Source organism: Globicephala melas, chromosome 10 (genome assembly GCF_963455315.2).
Source record: "Globicephala melas chromosome 10, mGloMel1.2, whole genome shotgun sequence".
NCBI classification, from domain to species: domain Eukaryota; kingdom Metazoa; phylum Chordata; class Mammalia; order Artiodactyla; family Delphinidae; genus Globicephala; species Globicephala melas.
This window is the reverse complement of record NC_083323.1, coordinates 28,949,836-28,969,565: the sequence shown is the minus strand read 5'-3', so window position 1 is coordinate 28,969,565 and position 19,730 is coordinate 28,949,836. Positions and strand designations below refer to the sequence as shown.

Below are 19,730 nucleotides of genomic sequence, written 5' to 3'. Positions count from 1 at the left end.
TTTCCCCCATTGACTAACAGCATTGTGCTGGTATATCATAGGGGCTCAACGGATGCTTATATGATGAGGAAGATAAATTGAATTTGGTCAATAGTTCTCATAGCCCTTTTAGTCCAATTTTAACTCCCTAACAAAATAATTTTAAGCTACCTGTCCCCTTGAATTTTAAGCATTTAATTCTTAACTCTTCTCTCCATTGTGAGACTTGGTTATAAAATATTTAATATTATTAACAATTAGCATATTTATCGTTTATCTCAGTAAGAATTTTCAGTTCTACTGATTGTAACTACTCTCTGGGATTGAATAGTCCAATTAATTTCTTCCCTATGTATAGGTTTTTCCTTTTTTTTTTTTAACTAAATACTTTAGGCATTTAGTAAAACTTTTAGGGCAAAAATCACCTATGAATATGGGCTTTTTGTATTTTCCTCAAATTTTAAAATATGTTAGAGAAAAATAGTTTTAAATAAAAACATTGCTGTAGTAGTTTCCTCACTGGAAGGTAAATTATTTTTTTTAAAGGATAGCTAAAGATAGTATGTAATTAAATGCTAAACACTGACTTCAACTATACACAAGAATTCAGTGAGAACTGGATTATAATGGTTAAGAAAGTCTCCAGAGTCAGGAACCTAACTAGCTGTGACTTTGGGTCACTCACTCAGCCCTTTCCATTAGTAAAATAGAGGCAATGATGACATTACCTCATTGGTTGTTTTGAAAATTAGGTATAAATCAATATATAAAACACATAGAACATTGGCAATCATCAAAGTTTAGCTGCTAACATCACTGCTATTTTAAGGAATAAGAGTGTCAGAACGCTAAAGGGAAAGGTCTAAGTGGAATTGTAGTGAAAAGCTGGTTCAAGAAATGTCCCTCGGGGGACTTCCCTGGTGGTCCAGTGGGTAAGGCTCTGCATTCCCAATGCAGGGGGCCCAGGTTCGATCCCTGGTCGGGGAGCTATATCCGACGTGCATGCTGCAACTAAGAGTTCGCATGCCACAACTAAGAGCTTGCATGCCGCAACTAAGAGCTTGCATGCCGCAACTAAAGATCCTGCAGGTGGCAACTAAGACCTGGTGCAGACAAACAAATAAGTATAAAAAAAGAAAAAGAAGTGCCTTTTTTTTTAAAGTAAGAAATGTGCCTCAAACATACCTTAATGATTCAGGAAACTGGCATTCTGTTTGTTTATTTAGCCAGACTTCAAGTGTGGCTGATTGTGTTAATTGTCCATATAGGCCTCTCTCGTGTTTTGTTAATATTTTGCAGTTTTTACCATTCGCTTTTCTTGTGCCCCTCCTTATGAACAATACTTTTAATCTAATATACACCTTTTGGTTTGTATTTGTTCCTTTAAAATATGTATCTTTATATTAACGCATTTTTAATTTATATAAATGTTATTGGTTATATCTCACTGTTTCTTACTTTTTAAACCAGCAAGTTCTTTTTACGATTCAACCTTACAATGTGTACATCTTGTCCACGACCTGTAATTGAAAGCCTGACTTTTTCTTTAGCAGATCTTTTAAAAACTGCTAGGATGTTGTATAACAATGTTCTTTTCGTGTTCTTTTTGGAATAATCATTCATGTTCCTGGCTAGAAGCCACATCCATATTTTCCATATTCCTAACTTTGGATAAGATGCCTTCTTTTTCTACTAAAAGGATGCCATTCCTAATTGAGGCATCAAAAAAAATTTAAGAAACTCTAAAGAAAAAAATGTTTGGTGCTATTGTTTGACTACCATAGCTAAAGTACTGAAGAAGTGTAATACAAACCTACTTTTCTTGAATAAAACCAAATAAAATGTGTTTTTTATTCTATGCTTGGTGCCAGTGTACAGTAATGGAAATTCCAGAGACCACTGTGAATTTCATTTATTGAATCTGAAGAAATAAACTGCACTGGTGGTAATACAGCCAACCTTTCTTCACTCTCTATCTGCTAAGTTAGGGAAGCAGAAATAAAGTGATTGCAGTTGTGCTGTGAAAACCTCAAACAAATGCCTTTTGTTCTTTGTCCAGTTTTTTTATAAAGATACCTTCTAGTAGTCTGAAGGAAAATTTATTAACTAATTAACTATTTTTGCATTAAAAAATCTCATCACTAATTTTGTACCTCTTAGGACCATACTATTTTTTACAATTTTGTATACAGTATAATTTCATTTTTTTCCCGGTGAAAATACAGAGTAGTATTTAAATGAACAAAAGAGAAAACAGGAAAAAGAAGCTGTGTGATTCAAGGTCAATAATAAAAAGAATCTTCATCTATTTAAATTTTATTACTAATTACCTATCAGTGTTCAGTGCTTCAGAAAGTTCAAGGAGGATAAAGATTTTGAAATGGTCATTGTCTTTGGTCACTTACTTCGCTTGTAATTAATTTAGAATTTGATGGCAGTAACTGATGGCCTTAACATGAGCTGTTTTTTGTGTGTAAAGAAAAACAATGTGAAAGATATAAATAGAAAGTTAATATTGGGGAAAGTTTTTGATTATGTGGCTGCTGGATCAAGGTTTTAAGCCAAGAAATGTCACAATATTTCAGATTTAGATCATATCAAATCAAGTTTACCATCATTTACCTTGCTAAATGCTATAAAAGGTACAAACAATATAGAAGAGATAGTTTACCCCACAATTCTTAAGAACTGAGATGTCAAACTACTTCCCAATCCATTCGCCAGTTATTGAGTCTCCCAAAGACTAATTTGTTAAAACAAACCCACTCAAAGTCTCTGTACCATAATTTGTGTTTAAGGCTATTATGAAATAATCATACGCAATAAGTACAAAATGTGTGCTAGGGTATTAGAGGAGCCTGGAATAAATCCTTTCTGCGACAGTTCTTACGTTTTATAATGGAAATGTTACACAATCAGAACTTTTCCGCAAATCCAATTCAAATAGCTGTGTTTCCTCATATTTGGCTTTTCTACTATGAAGATTCTAGGGAATGCGATCTACCATATCATTTTAACTGTGTCTATTGATTCTGAAGAACTTATTTCTAGAATCCTTAATATTTCAGTCTCTCTGTGCTTGTGAGAGAGAGTGTATGTGTGAGATTGCTATTAGTAAAGATGGATTTACCTTATTAAACCAGTAAGGAAAAACCAATATCAAATTAAAATTTTATAAAAACTTACAGTTTCTAATTCTGCCTGGGGAAACATGATCAGCTGGGCCACCTGAGCTATCACAGTGTCAAATGACTGTCTGAAGCCCTTTGGAATTGTCTTTGCACTGTCTGCACACTTAAATCAGACTTAACACCTCAGCAAGAGGACTGATAGACATTGGATTTTCAAAATATCCTTTTCCTTCCCTCCTCAAACTACAAAATAGTTTCTCCACATTTACCTGAAAGTTCGTAGTGAGCTTAAGCATTTTGTTTATAAAGAGATCTGTATCCAATAAAATAAATTTTTAAAAAAGTAAAAATTTACACATTATAAATCAACCATACTTTAATAAAAAATTTTTTTAATAAAAATAATTTTTTTAAAGAGATCTGTACCCAAAATGAAATGCTTGTTATTATTCTCACATTTGTATATTTTCCATGATAATCAAAGTTATTCTTACATCTGCTTGGAATTTAGCTAAAGACAATTGTTAGAGAAAAAGAAAAATCCAAGGGGAAAATTGAACAAGCATACACATTTTATAGAAAAGAATTCTTGTGGGCTTCCCTGGTGGCACAGTGGTTAAGAGTCCACCTGCCGATGCAGGGGACATGGGTTCGTGCCCCGGTCCGGGAAGATCCCACATGCCGTGGAGCGGCTGGGCCCGTGAGCCATGGCCACTGAGCCTGCGCCTCCAGAGCCTGTACTCCGCAATGGGAGAGGCCACAACAGTGAGTAGGCCCGTGTACCACAGGAAAAAAAAAAAATTCTTGTAAAGTAAAGCAAAGTTATTGGAATCTAAAGTGACTTTGCTGGGAGTACTTGCTACTAAGCATTTTTCCCCTCAGGTAGAATATTGCAGATTGTATTTGAAATATTATAAATCTAAAAAGAACTGGCCCCATAATCCACTATACATTCACAAATTTCTCCCAAGCCAAATATATTCATTTCAAATAACGTTTTCAGCCAAAGGACAATAAATACTTTCACTGTTAAATTCATTTTCAATTGCTCAAAAAGCCTCCAAGCTGTTGGCTTCATAAGTTGACAACTCACTCCCTATAATCATTTCCAGGATTTTACCTCAAATTCATAAACTTTATGCAAGAATACGTGATTTTTTTGGCTTTTTAAGTCCTTTAATGGCCACCTAATTGCATTGCCTTTAACTTATTCAATCTATGAATATTAGGGAAAGTACCTCAAAGTAATTTTAAATATACATCTTACCCTTCTCTAAATTCTTAGAAGAACAATGATCTAAATTCAGATTTTAAAAATAATGCCTTCCAGGGGTGGCGACACGGATGTAGAGAACAAAAGTATGGACACCAAGGGGGGAAAGCGGGGGGGCGGTGGTGTGGGTGTGTGGTGGTGGTGGGATGAACTGGGAGATTGGGACTGACATATATACACTGATATGTATAGAACAGATAACTGATAAGAACCTGCTGTATAACAAATAAATAAAATTCAAAAAACAAATCACGCCTTCTATAAATGATCCAAAAAGAAGCACATTTTTAAATGAAGATTCCTTCTAGAAACTTTCAATATTCTTTCCATACCCTTTCCTAAGGGATTCTTAAAATTTAGAATCATCCAGGGAACTTGTCCAATTTTCACGTTCCAAAGCTTTAGTATCAGAGACTCTGACTTAGTAAATTTGAGATGTAACCCAGGAATCTGTACTTTTATCATGACTTCATGGTGATACTGATTCAGATTGTTCAAACAAAACACTCTGAAAATTTTTGCTGTCTATTTTTAATTAAATTGTGATTACTGATCTCAACCATTTTCTTTTTCCTTGTGTTTCCTGGAAGACCAGGGCCTACAGCAGAAGTTTTCAAAGCTGGGGAATTTCCTTTAGCTATATTATAAGCGGTTATTAAAGAGTTACTTAAGCTTGAGGTATAGAGAACAGCATAGAATTTCACTCTGGCACCTCTGAAATATAGCCTTGTTGTTCTTTAAAATTTAGAACTTTCCATAGCTTATGAGAAGGGAGAGAAAAATAGAGAAACCTTGAATGCACACCCTGCCAGTTGGCCATTATGCCAATGTGGGGACTGTAATGAAAAACCTGCATGGTTTTCTTTCCATTTTCACCAGATGGAATCTATCATAACAATCCATTTTAAAAGCCGCTCAGGCTGGGAGGGGTGTGCTGTAGACAGACTGTCAGCTCCAGCACTGACAGGATCCCTATTTCTAGGCACTGAATCTATCTCTTGGAAAACTTATAAACATCTTTGCAAAAGATATTAATTAGTCTTTAGCATTAATTCATTTTGCTGGCTTCTTTGTTATCATGAGCTTATTCCCTGGCTGTAGAGAAAGGAAACTTTCCTCTTTTCCCACTGGTCCAGCACAAGAGAAGCTTTGGTGCATTTAGCAGACATCAGTTACAGGTGGGAAGCCACCTTGTGTCTGTCCCCCAAGCCAAGAACACTTTTTGGTGAAAGTATTACCCTAGTAATCATTTGAATAAATGGAGATAAACACCTCTTCCATAGAACTCATCTTCCAGACAGGTGGAGAAGAGGTGTGTAAACAAGCTTAACACAAGGTATAAAAGGGTATGTGGCATGAGACAGTAGGGACTGTCATAGAGCTCACCTGAAGAAAAGAAAGAAAGAATTAGAGGTGTGGGGAGAGGGACAGACAGGCAGGAAGTTCAGGGAAAGAGACTGTGATTTGATTTCATGATGGGAGGCAATAATGACTTTACAGAAAAAGTGGCATTTAAATCCCCTGTAAAAGTGTTTGGACATGGAGGTGGGAAAGTATGATGTATTAAGAGTATTGAGTGGTCAGACTAGGTCTTTAAAGGAGTGTTAGAATTATTGCTGATGACACCTTCCCAGATACTACATTCAGTCGATCAGTATTTAGCCAGGGATGTTCTCTAGGGCATGAAATATGGGTTGGAGGGAGCTAGAGAGAATGAAAACAGTTTTCATTGAGCACCTGAGAACTTCTCTTTCTCCTTTAACATTTAGAGTAGATGATGATAAGGACTCAAAATTCTTAGCCGTGGTCGGTTTTTTCATGAGATTATGCTCAAAGTTCATCCTTGTCAATAATGTTGATTTTTATTAAAAATGCGTAATCTTCACAATGTCTGAGAACAACTAGACCTGCATCATGTTTTACAACCTAAGTAGATGAATTCATGTACTTTTATTTCTATCAGATTTCTTTAAGTGATATTTTGTCCCCGGTAGGAGGATTCTGCAAGGATTCTTTCCTCAGAGATTAGGGGGAGAGCTGGGGGAGAGAACGGAGAGGTGGTGCAAAGAAATCAAAGATTTCAGTTCAGAAGGAGTAAACTAATAAAAAGAAATGCGCTTTAGATCAGAAAGAACTTGTAAGAAACTATGGGCCCTTGGTAACACCTGAATGTATTTCTCGTATTTCTCTTACCTAATCAAGACACTAGATCACAAATTTTTCTTTACTCTCTATTGAAAACATAAAGAGCAAGGCCGGTTAATCTCTGAAAAAGAAGGTTTTTAAAAGAGATTTTGCAGGTGTTCCATTTTTCTCCTGTAATCAGTAAAATTGATTTAAATGTCACAATTTGCTGACCCTATTGTGGTTCCTGTCGGAAAGGAAAAAAAGCATTACAGAGGATCTCCCAAAACAAAGGAAAAAGTTTTGTGTCATCTTCTAGAATTTGTGCATATTTATTTTATACTATAAATGAACTTATTTTATATCTTTGAATGGAATGTCCTAGCACTTTTTAAAAAATAATGTGAGAAAACCTGATGGATTACATGTGGAATAAGGAATCTGGTCTTCATCAAGTTGTTTCTGTTTATTGTATTTTCTGAGCATTTGTCTTTTCTTTTAACTTTTCAATTTCCCGTATCCAAGGAGAAAAAGATATTGAATGATGGCCAAGACCAAGGACTCATCATGTCTCTATCCTGTCCTGCATTCCACTCTTCTTCTCCACCCCAGGCATCTGGAGAATAAATGCACAGAAGTCAAGGCCATACAGATGCAAATTTCTTTGAGATGATTTTTTACTCCCAATGTTACTCCGTAACACTGTTGGCCCAAATGGAAAACACTCTTTTTCTAGATGAGGGTCAGACATCAGAGGCCAGCAACACTGGAGACCCCAAGCTCACAACTAAATCTTATTTTTCTATTCTATATTATTAGATAGGTGAGAATGGTGAGCCGTATGTATAAGTCTGGTAGGGAAAATTTTATACTGTGTCATCCTACATATCTGTCAACTAGAAAACAGGCAAACTAACAAGCAATTTGACCTTGTGGAAAAAAGAGAGAGAGAGAGACAGAGAAAGAAAGAGAGAGAGAAAGGAGAGAAGGGAAGAGAAGAGAAGGGAGAAGAGTTTATTATTAGGAGACTCAAAGTCCTGAGAGAGAGAAGAACGATACCCCAACAGTTTAGTCCCATAAATGTCTATGCATTCAACAAATATTTACTAAGTGACTTATATGTGCCAGGAGCTAATGCTCCAGTAGGCCCTGGAGAGAGTGCATTAGAAGTAAAAGACTAAAATATATGCCTCCATGGAACTTATATTCTATTAGGGGTAAAACAATTAATAAGAGAATGTAAATAAATAAAATATACATATTAGGTGGTGACAAGTGTGGAGAAATGGGATAGGATGTGTGAAGAGATTTCAAAAATTAGTTGAGGGAATTTGAGCAAGGTGACATTTTATAAGGATCTGAAGGAAGCAAACCATTCTGAATCAATTTAGGTTCTTTGAGTTACTACCAAAAGCAACTCTGGCTAGTTTAAACATAGAGGCAGATTCATTAGAAAGATACCAGGGTTACATGCATAAGTAAGGAAGAGAAAGCAAATAAGCAAATATGTAACAAACAAACAAACAAAGCAAACAAATAAATACTTTATAATTTTAGAAGGAAACTACAAAGAGCTTCTGCACCAGGAGTTGATGGATTTCATCTTTAGCTACCTTGCAATGACCACATTCTTTTCTGTGTCTCCTTTGGAGTTTTTATATTCTTAAGAGAAAGAACATTACTGACTCATCTCAGGTTGTAGTAAAAGCAGAATGACCATAGAAGGCAGAGGAAGCTTATTACAGGGATGGGAAAGTTCTGCAGAGGTGAGGTCATGGAAAAGGGTAAGTAGAATGGAGTAGGCCTTTGAATTAATGAAAGAGAGGAACCAATTTGTATCTATCTACAAAACTGAGTAAACCTGTTTCTTCTTAAGAGTATAAGAATCAAGAAGAGCCCATGGGTTATTTTCTGCCTGGGGTGTCCTTAGTGTCTCTCAGCAGCCTCCAGGTAGGATAAGGCTACTGGAGATTGAGTGGACAGACTGGAGATTGAGTGGACAGTCTGGAAATCATAAGCTGTAGAGAGACAGCAAAAGAGGCAACAACCCAGGATGAGCCAAAGTCCAGCTTCACCTCCTTTGTAGGATGGCATATGTCTAGCCCTGCTCCCTGCAATTGCCTGGGTAACCTGTGTCATCAAGGGGACCAATAGGAAGAATACTGAGATAGTCAAGACACATGGTGATCCCAAAGTCTTGCTCTGTGGCTTGAATCAGTTAAAACTCATAGACACTTACAGCTCAGTAGACTGTGGGCTCATTTATTCCAGTCTTCTTGATTTATGTATGAAGATAACAAAGATCAAAGAAGTAATCACTCAGCCAGATACTTAGTGGCATAACCATGACTATAACCCAGGCCTCTCCATTCCCACTGAGTGTTCTTTCTGCTCTATAAAACCACCTACTTGGACAGGAAACTTTGCTTCATTTTCTTCTTTTCAAAAATGGGTGTGAATGTCTACAGAATATTTCACAGTCTTTAGGATGAGACAGATCTGTGTTTAAACCTCAGCTTCAGATCTCACCATCGGTATGAAATTTGGCTAGTTAATATAAATTCCCTGAGCCTCAAATTCCCAGTGTGTAAAATAAGGGCAAGATTTACCTCATGGAACTCTTCTTTGTAGTACGCGGGCCTCTCACTGCTGTGGCCTCTCGCGTTGCGGAGCACAGGCTCCGGACGCGCAGGCTCAGCGGCCATGGCTCACGGGCCCAGCCGCTCCGCGGCATGTGGGATCTTCCCGGACCGGGGCACGAACCCGCGTCCCCTGCATCAGCAGGCGGACTCTCAACCACTGCGCCACCAGGGAAGCCCTCTTTTGATTTTTAAAGGAAGTAATTATATTAGGGTTTTGCATAAAACTGTTAATGATTTTAAAAAATAGCCTATTTGGGTTGTTTTCACAAACTGAATCGTTTATCAGTGTTGTTTGTTTGTTGCCACAGCTTACATACTTACATTATATTGTCTTTGGAGGAGAAGAAGAAGGAGGAGGGGGAGGGGGAGGAAGGAGAAGAAAGAAGAGGAGGAGGAAGAGAGAGAGGAGACAGCATAACAGCTTACATTCCAAGTGAATAACCAAACCTTCAAGTTTTGTCCTCACTCTAAACTTGACATGGAAAAGGTACAAGTGAGAGAGAATTCTTTTATCATAAGCTAAACATTCTCATCCTCTCAAGGAGGGAGATCTTGGACTCATGCTATTGGAATTTGTGTATCTAATACTTCAGCTCAGCAGGTGCTAGATGGGTTTACTTGAGAAACAAAGGAAGCATTTTACTTCTACAGTAAAAGAATTAATTGGAACCTGGCTGACTGCTGCCTGATACTTCATCTCTGAAGCGAGAATTAGATACACTTTAGAAAAAAAAAAACATAAATGAAAGGCTTCTCTAGTACTGAGTGTGGTGACATCTATCATGGTTACAAATAGCCCTGAAGTGTGTCTCCAGTTACTTTTTCAAGGTCTAAGTGAAATCTAATTCCACTTGTTTCTTGTCTGAGGAAGGGTAAAGAAAGGCTAGAGATAAGGCAAACTTAGAATGGTTGCCCTGTTTGAAATTGAGAATATTTAAAAATATACCTATTGCAAAAAGATAAGCTAAAATTGCTCTAGAGTTACTTTCTGGCATTCATTAGGCTTACCTTCTTTTTTTTTCTTTTTTTTTTTTTTTTTTACAGTATTCCTTTTCAGCTGTTGCTAAAATAGTGGAATGAGGTAAATAGAGGGAAAGTACAACCCTGGAATAGCTAAAACTATGCTAGCAGTCGTCGAGGAAACTCCAACCTTAGCAATATCCTAATCAGCGATGAGAATGGTGGTGAACTGGGAGTTAGAAGTAGTTCTCGAGATTATAATAGTCAAGAAACTCTCCCCCAAGGGCTTTTCAAAATACATATCTGGAAAATAATTTAAGTGGATACATCCACTTCTGAGAGTGTGGTGATTTATTTGCATCGTTGGCAGTCTTTCCTGATAAAATCTGGATGTCTGTTTACCAGGCAGTGTCTCTTATTGAAATGATCTAAATTGTGATATCTAAGTCATGATCAAAAAGTTTAGCAAATGGCATTAGATTTCCCATTCTTTTAATTTTAAAATAATCCTATTCTAAGCAAGTCTTTGTTAAGAATTTGGACAAAGCCATTTTCAAGGCTAAAACATCTGAACACCCCTTTATACATCCTAATAGCCATGAAGTCATAGTACTTGTAATTTCCATCTTAGACAAATAAAGGTTATTGTTTTCTTAGAAAAATAAAATTTTAATAATAAACCTAGAATTAAGATGATTATACTCAGGACTAAAGGCCATTAAAAAAAATTGAAATGGAACCTTCCTCCCAGAATTTTTCTGGGAAAATGCCAAGGAATAGAAATGAGAAGACAGATGGAATTTTTTTTTTTTTTTTTGCCAGTGAGTTGACAAATCGGAAAAGTGATTGCAAAATCTTGGAAAGCTTTAGTCTTTCTAACTAAAGAGAAGAAAAGCCATGTTCCTATCAACAAAATGCTCAGGTCCCATAAAAATGGCCCTGATTTTTAGACTATGTATTTGTCTGGGGAATAGAAATACTCAAAGGAGTGTCAATCCTTGGCCAATGTTAACTGGCCAAGTGTAATTAGCAGAACAAATGATCTCTCCAGTCCTCTCCCTCATCTTTTAACAGCAATATTTAAAACTGAATTGATGTAGAATGGGAATCTGCATAACACCTAAGAGAGAACAGAATACCAGACAATCTCTGAATAGGTTATTTCGAGCCAAGGAATCTGCTAGTCTATGAGGGACTTTAGAATAAAAGTTTCTTTGGGTATTACCTAGCCCGAATCTTTCAGTGATGTATGGGCCCTTGAAGCAAAGCAACTTAACTCTGGAAACCTGACAGGAACAGTGTCTGAAGTGGTTAAAAATACAGGCTTTGGCCCCTGTATTTATAGAGACCTCCAAATATGGTTATTCTGAGGTACTGGGGGTTAGTACTTCAAAATATGAATATTTGGGGGGCTTAAATTCAACCCGTAACAGGAAGTAAAAGAGGGAGCAGAAAGATTAGTTAGAAACATTGTAGTTGTTCAGGCCAGATCAACTGAAGCTTGCACTAGGATGGTAGAAGTGGAGATGGGGAGAAATGGACAAATTTGATCTACATTTTGGTGGCCTATTCGTTAGAAGTTGCTGATAAACTGGATGTGAGGTACAAGAGTAAGAGAAGAAGCAAGGATGCTCTCTAGTTTGCTGTCTTGAGAAATCTCTGGATATCATTTATTATCCTGGAAAGTTACCTTGCCTCTCTTTTCCTCAGTTTCTTCATTGTAATTTTATGATATATCAAATGCATAGGAATGTTGAGAGGATAAATTCTAAGATATAAAATATATATGAAGTACTGAAATATATACTATTAGATATTATTTTCTCTTGATTTTGATGTGTTTTTGAAATTCATTTTTTAATAACATAATGATACCCATGGGTAAAGCATCCAGTCCAAGAAGTAGAGTGTTACCTGTCACTTCTGTGAGCCTATTACCTTCGTGCCTATGCTACCCTTCTAATGGCCACTCCCACCATGAAAACCATTGTCCTGAATTTTGTGTTTATCATTTTTTGGTTTTGCTTTCATAATTATAATTGTTTCATATATATTTATACATAAATAATATATTGTCTTATTTTACTTAATATTGAACTTTATAAAAAATATATCAGTCTTCTCAGATTTGCTTTTTCACTCAATGTTCTATTACCAAGATTCATTCATGTTATTCTGTTTAGCCATAGTTGATTATTTTTACCACTGTATAATATGCCATTTGATACTACATTAATTTTTTTATTGATGCACATTTGGGTTTTGCTACTCTTTTGCTATTTTTTAAAGGACCATTATGGATATTCTATACACATCTCTCTTTGCACATATGCAAAGTTTGTGTTGGGTTTGTCTTGCTATTCAAAGTGTGAGCTGACTGGCAGTGTGGGCATCACCTGGGACCTTGCTAAAAACATGGAATCTTGGCACATTCTTGAAAATTTGCAATTTACCAAGATCTCTGTTGTATGTATATGCACATTGAGGTTTGAGAAACACTGTAGAAAAGGAATTGCTGGGTTACAGGATAAATGAATTTTCAACTTTACAAGATGATGCCAAATTGTTTGCCTAAGTAGTTGTACCAACTTACATTCACATCATTAATAAATAAGAAAACTTATGTCTCCTCCAATGCTTTAAATTGTCATACTTAATTTTTGACAATTGAAGAGGCAAAAATTATGTCTTTTTGTGGTTTTAATTTACATTTCCCTAATTTCTAATGAGTTGAACATCCTTTCTGATTTGGAGGTGGGGAAACTAAAGGGTCACAGTGTTTTCTGTCAAATCTCTATTCAGCATTTTTCCCATTTTAAAATAAGAATGTTGGCCTTTTTCTCATTGATTTAGTGAGATTCTTTACATATTATTGTTATTAATCCCCTACAGGTTATATATGTTGCAATTATCTTCTCTTAGTTTCTGTCTTTTCATTTACTCCCTTTTATAGTACTTCTTGATAAACAGGAAGTCTTAATAATAATATAATCCAATTCATCAATCTCTCCCTTAATGATTTGTCTTAAGAAATCACTCCTGGGCTTCACTGGTGGCGCATTGGTTGAGAGTCCGCCTGCCGATGCAGGGGACACAGGTTCGTGCCCCGGTCCAGAAGATCCCACATGCCGCGGAGCGGCTGGGCCCGTGAGCCATGGCCGCTGAGCCTGTGCGTCCGGAGCCTGTGCTCTGCAATGGGAGAGGCCACAATAGTGAGAGGCCCGCGTACCAACAAAAAAAAAAAAAAAAAAAAAAGAAATCATTCCTGACTTCACATCAGAAATATATTCATCTATCTTTTCTTCTAAGCATTTTAAAGTTTGTGCTTGACATTTAGGTTTTTAATCTATTTGGAACTGATTTTTGAGTGTGAGATGAAGAATCCAAGTTCATCTTTTTTCCTTGTGGATTACCAATTTTTCCAGTTATTTTTGTTGACTTGTTCCTACTCTCCCTAGTGATATGCAACATTGTCTCTCATATATCAAATTTCCATACAAATAGGAATATGGTTATACATTTTGTAGTCTATCCTATGGGTCAATTTTTCTGTGCTTTGCCAATACCATAATATCTTAGTTATAACTTTATATAGTCTTGTAGTTGGACAAGTCCTCCATCATTTATTTTCAGGTGTGCCTTGCCTATTCTTTTTTTTTTTTTTAACATCTTTATTGGAGTATAATTGCTTTACATTGTTGTGCTAACTTCTGTTGTATAACAAAGTGAACCGGCTATACATATACTTATATCCCCATATCCCCTCCCTCTTGCATCTCCCTCCCATCCTCCCTATCCCACCCCTCTAGGTGGTCACAAAGCACCGAGATGATATCCCTGTGCTATGTGGCTGCTTCCCACAAGCTATCTATTTTATATTTGGCAGTGTATATATGTCAGTGTCACTCTCTCACTTCATCCCAGCTTACCCTTCCCCCTCCCCGTGTCCTTAAGTCCATTCTCTATGTCTGTGTCTTTATTCCTGTCCTGACCCTAGATTCATCAGAACCATTTTTTTTTTTTAGATTCCATATATATGTGTTAGCATACGGTATTTGTTTTTCTCTTTCTGGCTTACTTAACTCTGTATGACAGACTCTAGGTACATCCACCTCACTACAAATAACTCAATTTTGTTTTTTTATGGCTGAGTAATATTCCATTGTATATATGTGCCCCATCTTCTTTATCCATTTATCTGTTGATGGACACTTAGGTTGCTTCCGTGTCCTGGCTATTGTAAATAGTGCTGCAGTGAACATTGTGGTACATGACTCTTTTTAAATTATGGTTTTCTCGGGGTATATGGACAGTAGTGGGATTGCTGGGTCATATGGTAGTTCTATTTTTAGTTTTTTAAGGAACTTTCATACAGTTCTCCATAGTGGCTGCATCAATTTACATTCCCACCAACAGTGCAAGATGGTTCCCTTTTCTCTACACCCTCTCCAGGTTTTATTGTTTGTATATTTTTTGATGATGGCCATTTTGACCAGTGTGATGTGATACCTCATTGTGGTTTTGATTTGCATTTTTCTTATGATTAGTGATGTTGAGCATCCTTTCATGTGTTAGTTGGCAATCTGTATATCTTCTTTGGAGAAATGTCCATTTAGGTCTTCCACCCATTTTTGGATTGGGTTGTTTGTTTTCTTTGGTACTGAGCTGCATGAGCTGCTTATATATTTTGGAGATTAATCCTTTGTCCTTTGCTTCATTTGCAAATATTTTCTCCCATTCTAAGGGTTGTCTTTTCCTCTTGTTTATGGTTTTATTTGCTGTGCAAAAGCTTTTAAGTTTCATTAGGTTCCACTTATTTATTTTTGTTTTTATTTCCACTTCTCTAGGAGGTGGGTCAAAAAGGATCTTGCTGTGATTTATGTAATAGAGTGTTCTGCCTGTGTTTTCATCTAAGCATTTTATAGTGTCTGGCCTTACATTTAGATCTTTAATCCATTTTGAGTTATTTTTGTGTATGGTGTTAGGGAGTGTTCTAATTTCATTCTTTTACATGTAGCTGTCCAGTTTTCCCAGCACCACTTATTGAAGGGGCTGTCTTTTCTCCAGTGTATATTCTTGCCTCCTTTATGAAACATAAGGTGACCATATGTGTGTGGGTTTATCTCTGGGCTTTCTAACCTGTTCCATTGTCTATATTTCTGTTTTTGTGCCAGTACCATACTGTCTTGATTACTGTAGCTTTGTAGTATAGTCTGAAGTGAGGGAGCCTGATTCTTCCAGCTCCATTTTTCTTTCTCAAGATTGCTTTGGCTATTTGGGGTCCTTTGTGTTTCCATACAAATTGTGAAATTTTTTGTTCTAGTTCTGTGAAAAATGCCATCGGTAGTTTGATAGGGATTGCATTGAATCTGTAGATTGCTTTGGGTAGTATAGTGATTTTCACAATGTTGGTTCTTCCAATCCAAGAACATGGTATATCTCTCCATCTGTTTGTATCATCTTTAATTTCTTTCATCAGTATCTTATAGTTTTCTGCATACACATCTTTTATCTCTCCTTAGGTAGGTTTATTCCTAGGTATTTTATTCTTTTTGTTGCAGTGGTGAGTGGGAGTGTTTCTTTAATTTCTCTTTCAGATTTTTCATTATTCGTGTATAGAAATGCAAGAGATTTCTGTGCATTAATTTTGTATCCTGCTACTTCAGAAAATTCATTGATTAGCTCTAATAGTTTTCTGGTAGCATCTTTAGGATTCTCTATGTATAGTATAATGTCATCTTCAAACAGTGACAATTTTACTTCTTCTTTTCCGATTTGGATTCCATTTATTTCTTTTTCTTCTCAGACTGCTGTGGCTAAAAATTCCAAAACTATGTTGAATAATAGTGGTGAGAGTGGACAACCTCATCTTGTTCCTGATCGTAGTGGAAATAGTTTCAGTTTTTCACCATTGAAAATGATGTTGGCTATGGGTTTGTCATACATGGCCTTCATTATGTTGTGGTAGGTTCCCTCTATGCCTACTTTCTGGAGACTTTTTATCATAAATGGATGTTGAATTTTGTTGAAAGCTTTTTCTGCATCTATTGAGATGATCATATGGTTTTTATTCTTTAATTTGTTAATATGGTGTATCACATTGATTGATTTATGTATAATGAAGAATTCTTGCATTCCTGGGATAAACTCTGCTTGATCATGGCGTATGATCCTTTTAATGTGTTGTTGGATTCTGTTTGCTAGTATTTTGTTGAGGATTTTTGCATCTATGTTCATCAGTGATAATGGCCTGTAGTTTTCCTTTTTGTGACATCTTTGTCTGGTTTTGGTATCAGGGTGATGGTGGCCTCATAGATGAGTTTGGGAGTGTTCCTCCCTCTGCTATATTTTGGAAGAGTTTGAGAAGGATAGGTGTTAGCTCTTCTGTGACTGTTTGATAGAATTCACCTGTGAAGCCATCTGGTCCTGAGCTTTTGTTGGTTGGAAGATTTTTAATCACAGTTTCAATTTCGGTGCTTGTGATTGGTCTGTTTATATTTTCTATTTCTTCCTGGTTCACACTCGGAAGGTTCTACTTCTCTAAGAATTTGTCCATTTCTTCTAGGTTGTCCATTTTATTGACATGTATTGCTTGTAGTAATCTCTCAGGATCCTTTGTATTTCTGCAATATCAGTTGTTACTTCTTTTTCATTTCTAATGCTATTGATTTGAGTCTTCTCTCTTTTTTTCTTGATGAGTCTGGCTAATGGTTTATCAATTTTTTTTATCTTCTCAAAGAACCAGCTTTAGGTTTGTTGATCTTTGCTATTGTTTCCTTTATTTCTTTTTCATTTATTTCTGATCTGATCTTTATGATTTCTTTCTTTCTGCTAACTTTGGGGGTTTTTTTTGTTTTCTTTCTCTAATCGCTTTAGGTGTAAGGTTAGGTTGCTTATTTGAGATTTTTCTGGTTTCTAGAGGTAGGATTGTATTGCTATAAACTTCCCTCTTAGAACTGCTTTTGCTGCATATGATAGGTTTTGGGTCATTGTGTTTTCATTGTCATTTGTTTCTAGGTATTTTTTGATTTCCTTTTTGATTTCTTCAATGATTTCTTTGTTATTTAGCAGCATTTTGTTTAGCCTACATGTGTTTGTATTTTTCACAGTTTTTTTCCTGTAATTGGTATCTAGTCTCATAACTTTGTGGTCAGAGAAGATACCTGATATGATTTCAATTTTCTTAAATTTACCAATTTTCACAAAGTTACTTGATTTGTGACCCAAGATATGATCTATCCTGGAGAATGTTCCATGAGCACTTGAGAAGAAAGTGTATTCTGTTGTTTTTGGATTCAATGTCCTATAAATATAATTTAAGTCCATCTTGTTTAATGTCTCATTTAAAGCTTGTGTTTCCTTATTTATTTTCATTTTGGATGATCTGGCCATTGGTGAAAGTGGGGTGTTAAAGTTCCCTACTATGATTGTGTTACTGTTGATTTCCCCTTTTATGGCTGTTAGCATTTGCCTTTTGTATTGAACTGCTCTTATGTTGGGTGCATAAGTATTTACAATTGTTACATCTTCTTCTTGGATTGATCCCTTGATCATTATGTATTGTCTTTCTTTGTCTCTTGTAATAGTCTTTATTTTAAAGTCTATTTTGTCTGATATGAGAATTGCTACTCCAGCTTTCTTTTGATTTCCATTTGCATGGAATATCCTTTTCCATTCCCTCACTTTCAGTCTGTATGTGTCCCTAGGTGTGATGTGGGTCTCTTTAGACAGCATATATATGGGTGTTGTTTTCGTATCCATTCCGAATTCTGTCTTTTGGTTGGAGCATTTAATCCATTTACATTTAAGGTAATTGTCAATATGTATGCTCCTATTACCATCTACTTAACTGTTTTGGTTTTGTTTTTGTAGGTCTTTCCCTTCTCTTGTGTTTCCTGCCTAGAGAAGTTCCTTTAGCATTTGTTGTAAAGCTGGTTTGGTGGTGCTGAATTCTCTTAGCTTTTGCTTGTCTGTTAAGGTTTTAATTTCTCCATCGAATCTGAATCAGATCCTTGCTGGATAGAGTAATCTTGGTGTAGGTTTCTCCTTTTCATCACTTTAAATATGTCCTGCCCCTCCCTTCTGGCTTGCAGATTTTCTTCAGAAAGATCAACTGCTAACCTTATGAGGTTTCCCTTGTATGTTATTTGTTGCTTTTCCATTGCTGCTTTCAGTATTTTTTCTTTGTATTTAAATTTTGGTAGTTTGATTAATATGTGTCCTAGAATGTTTCTCCTTGGATTTATCCTGTATAGGACTCTGTCCTTCCTGGACTTGACTGACTATTTCCTTTCCCATATTAGGTAATTTTTCAACTATAATTTCTTCAAGTAGTTTCTCAGTCCCCTTCTTTTGCTCTTTTTCTTCTGGGACCCCTATAATTCGAATGTTTGTGAGTTTAGTGTTGTCCCAGAGGTCTCTGAGAGTGTCCTCAATTCTTTTCATTTTTTCTTTATTCTGCTCTGCGGTAGTTATTTCCACTGTTTTATCTTCCAGGTCACTTATCCATTCTTCTGCCTCAGTTATTTTCCTATTGATTCCTCCTAGAGAATTTTTAATTTCATTTATTGTGTTGCTCATCATTGTCTGCTCTTTAGTTCTTCTACATCCTTCTTAAAGGTTTTTTGTATTTTCTCCATTCTCTTTCCAATACTTTGGATCATTTTTACTATAATTACTCTGAATTTTATTTCAAGTAGACTGCCTATATACTCTTCATTTGTTTGGTCTGGTGGGTTTTTACCTTGCTTCTTCATCTGCTGCATATTTCTCTGTCTTCTCATTTTGCCTAACTTTCTGTGTTTGGGGTCTCCTTTCCACAAGCTGCACGTTCGCATTTCCCGTTGTTTTTGGTGTCTGCCCCCAGTGAGTGCGGTTGGTTCAGTGGGTTGTCTAGAATTCTTGGTAGAGGGGAATGGTGCTTGTGTTCTGGTGGATGAGGCTGGATCTTGTCTTTCTGGTGGGCAGAACCATGTCCAGTGGTGTGTTTTGGGGTGTCTGTGAACTTATTATGACTTTAATCAGCCTCTCTGCTAATGGATGTGGTTGTGTTGTGTCTTGCTAGTTGTTTGGTATGGGGTGTCCAGTACTGTAGCTTGCTGGTCATTGAGTGGAGCTCAGTCTTGGCACCGAGATGGAGATCTCTGGGAGAGCTCTCACTGATTGATATTACATGGGGCATGGAGGTCTCTGGTAGTCCAACGTCCTGAACTTGGCTCTTCTACCTCAGAGGCTCAGGCCTGACAGCTGGCTGCAGCACCACAACCCTGTCAGCCACATGGCTTTTGGGAAGTCTGAGGTCTTCTGCCAGTGTTCAGTAAGTGTTCTGTAGGAGTTGTTCCATATGTTGATGTATTTGTGGGGAGGATGGTGGTCTCCATTTCTTACTCCTCTGCCATCTTGAAGGTCCTTCCTTGCCTATTCTTGATTCATTGCTTTCCCACATAAATTTTAGAATCAGAGTTGAAGTTCACACACACACAAAACTACACTGGAAGTCCATTTTCTTCTTCCATCTATCAATTTTCCTCTAGTGTCTCCCCTGACAAACCTCTACAGGCAAAGCCATCTAGGAACTAGTTTCCAGAGTCCCATATCCAGCATTACAGAATATAAAGAAAT

General features: G+C 36.5%; 1 long non-coding RNA gene across 1 annotated transcript in view; it reads left to right on the top strand.

The window, feature by feature from the left end:
* LOC132597903 (uncharacterized) overlaps positions 1-19,730 on the top strand; it is a 403,919-nt gene that overhangs the window by 312,089 nt on the left and 72,100 nt on the right. The window lies entirely within an intron of this gene.